Source organism: Lygodium microphyllum, chromosome 28 (assembly GCF_053477565.2).
Source record: "Lygodium microphyllum isolate KBCC chromosome 28, Lygodium_microphyllum_v1.1.10, whole genome shotgun sequence".
Classification (NCBI taxonomy): domain Eukaryota; kingdom Viridiplantae; phylum Streptophyta; class Polypodiopsida; order Schizaeales; family Lygodiaceae; genus Lygodium; species Lygodium microphyllum.
The window spans coordinates 65,312,815-65,316,913 of record NC_141162.1 but is presented as its reverse complement, the minus strand read 5'-3'; the positions used below and the strand labels follow the sequence as shown (position 1 = coordinate 65,316,913).

General features: G+C 39.2%; 1 pseudogene; it reads left to right on the top strand.

Moving 5' to 3' along the window:
- The first annotated feature begins 2,043 nt into the window (after nt 1–2,043).
- Nucleotides 2,044–2,843, top strand: LOC148011548 (CDPK-related kinase 7 pseudogene; annotated as a pseudogene).
- Nucleotides 2,844–4,099: the final 1,256 nt, after the last annotated feature.

Below are 4,099 nucleotides of genomic sequence, written 5' to 3'. Positions count from 1 at the left end.
TCTCTCAGCACTCTTTCATGATTAGGTGGCTGTCCCATATATCCAAACTGAGATTGATCCATGTGGTTGCCCAAAAATGATCCATTGTTAGAGTAATTTCTGCCAAAAGATGGTTGAACTCACATAGATGGCATGGGCTCTTGCTATGGCTGGAAAGTACCCCTCATTGCATTGTTCATGGGCTCCTCTTGCCTATATGAAGGCTCTCCCTATTCAAAAGTGCTATACTCTCTCCAAAATACCTTGGGAGTTCATATTTGCTACATTCACTAATGGGCCATTCACTCTTTCAGCATGGATACCAAATCTATCCTCATGTTCCTTCCCTTTCATTTGGAATTCCATCCACTTAGTGAGCTAGGCAGCAAGGGTGTCCATAGTGGTCTTCATTTGACCAATGTCTTCCATCAATTCTCTATGCCTCTCTCAGCATGCCTTGTCTCATGCAAACTGTGTGGTGCTGAGGCTCCCCACGTCATGAAAGTAATATTCATCTTCCACCTCAAGGTTATTTACAGCCCTCAGGGTGCGTGCATCTCTTATTTGTTGCTAGAGGTCATCATTTGCCTTGGTTTTCTCCTTATTCCCTCCCATGGTTAGGTGCAGTCCCATTAGACCACTTGTCACTGTTCTGCCCGTAACTTGAGCTAGGAAGCTCCGATTGACCTAATTTTTTTTTCAAGTCTGAGCCAAGGATGTCCTATTCAAAATGAGTATAAGCATGTGCTCCCAATTTTTATAAAAAAATTCAGTAATAGGAAAATTACTACTATAATGTGCAGTCTAGCACCATGTCTACACATGTAGGAGGCCTGTTTTGACATGTAAGCATCGTGTAGAGTCCAAATAGAGTTCAAAACTAATAAAATCCCTTAATAGGACTTGTGGGAAATTTGGAAGACCTGCTCTTTAGATCCTGGGAGTAGGTGTACTTCTATAAATGCAAGAAAATTACTTACAACACCCTGTGGGGGTCAAGAAAGGGGTTGCAATGGATCAACTTGTCAATGCATGACTAAAGGGTCATCCCACATGGCATAATACATTGCCCAATCATCCAAATTCATTTTTACAGTCTTATTCTAGAACTAATCATGTCACAAGCATCTCTTAGCATAATTCTCCATGTGTAGGCATCTCCCATACATTCCAAGCATCGTATTCACTGCCATTGACTGCATATGTATTCTCATGTTTGGAAATACATCCTCAGTAGTATTTTCCCATAAATTTTGAGCCAATAATACATCTATACATAAGAAAATACATCAAATACATCTACGCCAATTCCAAGTCAATATCTTGGTTCTTCAAGAGGGTACCTGCACCTACAAGTAACTTCGAGCTCCAGATCACCGGGAGGTGGGCAAAGTTTCCCTATGGCCGGGTTGTGCACCCCTTCAGGGTCTTTGATGGCAAGGGGGGGGTCACCCCTCTTTTGTCTTGCCACCTTGCCTAGCATCGGGTTTTTCCTCACCTGGAATATACATGGCAGACATTAATTAATTAAACAATCAACATGCTATGCATGGGAGCTTGGAAGTAATTCTTTTCATGAAGTGCATGGATTTGAATTGGGAATAGGGAAGGGCTTACTGAGCAATGACTCACTGCTATCTCAACTCATTTACAATGGATTTCAAAGATTAGTTTATGCTCAAACAATCATCAAAAGTCAAGAGATTAGGGTGAGGCAATCACTAAATAGTAGTGAAAGATTTTAGCATAGAATTGACCATTTTCAATGCAAGAAAGCCTAAGAGAGGACTAAGATTAAATTGGCAGTATGTAGACCTTCAATAAAATGCATGATTGACTACTTGAATCTCTCCCAACAATAGGCTTTTTGGCTCAACAATAGGATGGAAATAAAAGAGAGTTCAAGAGTCAATTACCTCTTTGATTAGTGAAGAAGGGCTGAGAATCAATGGCCAGTGTCCCAAGGTTGCTCTCCAATTCTCCAATTAGCTTCATGATGACAAAGTTTCAGCCAAGAATCGAGTCTTCAAGCTTGATTCTTCAATCAGAGAAGGAGGGGTTGAGATGACAATAGCTATAGAAATTGAGGATTTCAGGAGAGAAGTTAAGATCCTCAAAGCTTTGATTGGGCATCACAATCTAGTCAGGTTTTATGATGCATGCGAGGATGACATGAATGTGTACATAGCGATGGAGTTGTGTGAGGGAAGTGAGTTGCTAGATTGAATACTTTCAGGGGTGGAAAGTACTCTAAGGAGGATGCAAAGGCAGTGGTGGTTCAGATTCTGAGTATAGTGGCCTTTTGTCATCTACAAGGACTTGTTCATCGAGATCTGAAACCAGAGAATTTCTTGTTTACAACGAAGGATGAGAATGCACAGCTGAAGGCCATTGACTTTGGGCTATGTGATTTCGTCAGATCAGATAAGAGGCTCAATGATATCGTGGGAAGTGCCTATTATGTTGCTCCAGAAGTTCTTCACAGATCTTACAGCAGCATAGAGGTTGACATTTGGAGTATTGGGGTTATAACATACATCTTACTTTGTGGAAGTCAACCATTTGAACCCGTATAGAAGCAAAAAAAATTTGACATGTTCTAAAGTTAGAACCTAGTTTTGATGAGGCCCCATGGCCTTCAGTCTAAGATGAGGCCAAGGACTTCGTGAAGCCGCTATTGACCAAAGACTGCCATAGAAGGATGACTACTACACAGGCTTTGACTGGGACTGAAGGCCAAGGACTTCGTGAAGCGGCTATTGACCAAAGATCATCACAGAAGGATGACTACTGCACAGGCTTTGACTCATCCTTGGCTTTGTAGAGCACTTATTGGAAGCGGGCTTTCACATGCTTGCTCTTGAAGATTCAGTTAAGATGAACAATCTCACTGGAGCTTTAAGAAATGATGTCAAAGCTTTCTTATGATGGTCTTCATCCACCACTAAAATGGTATATGACTTGTAGCTCTTGATGCTTAGAGGCTTTCTATGTTGTTTATTCTTGAAGACCAGATGGATTCATGGAGTAGAGTGGAGGTAATGGGCTGATCTCCTCCATTGAAGCTTGAGAGGAGCTTAAAAAGAAAGAGAGAGAAAGACTCTCCCTAAAAAAGTAACAGTAACTACTCCCTCCTCTACTCCTATTACCACTGTTTTTAGAAAAATACCTTCAAAAAATGGCCTAAAATGACCAACGATTTGCTAACTTCAGCCTCCTACCACCAAACTTGGTCCAAGACTCCATTAATGCAGACCTGCAGTCCTTGTTGTGGTCCAGAAGTCCTTAGTAACTCCGCTGTTGCTCCATGTCATGTATGTACCTATGTACCTAACAGGGCTCTTAGATCTGTGTAACTAAAAAAAAGATAACTGAATGGAATGTTGGCCAACTAGATTAAGAACTTATGGCTCTAATATCAATTGTCAAAGAGAGGACTGAGGAGAGAGAAAGAGGAGAGAGAAGATTGCAGAGAAGAGAGAGAAGAAGAAGTGTAGAAGAGAGAGAAAGAGAGTGACGAGGGGAGAGAAAGACAAGAAATGGAGAGAGAAAGACAAGAAGAGAGAGAAGACAACCATGAAAGCTGGAGAGAGGGAGAAGATGAAGGAGACTTGTATTATTATAATCTGATGGTGAAAAATCAAGTCCCTAATACCTTATATACCAGGTAATGTAGCTAGTATTTTCCCATTATTAAATCCCCCCTCTCTTACAAACTTTCAATGTTATTTAGAAAGAACATTTTTTATTTAGCTATGTCTTAAGTGCAATGTTGATTTTTTTTTTTGAAAACTTAATTCTAGGCAATGCAAAAATCATAAGTGCAAAATTTCTTTCATCTTTCAAACATCGAATTATTTTATTATACACCTAATTTATACGTGTCTAGTAAATATTTTCCTATACAATTTTTTGTTATAGTCATTTTCAAGGAAAAATTATAAAATATTCACTTCCCTAACATCATCTACCTTTTTTTTGTTATTATGATTACATGTGTCATTAATGAAATAACAATAAATATCATGAAATAAACTATAATTACGATATTTTCTTAATGACAGGCATATAATCCTTTTTTAAGTGAAAGATTCTTTTCATTGAATAGTTAATTATTATA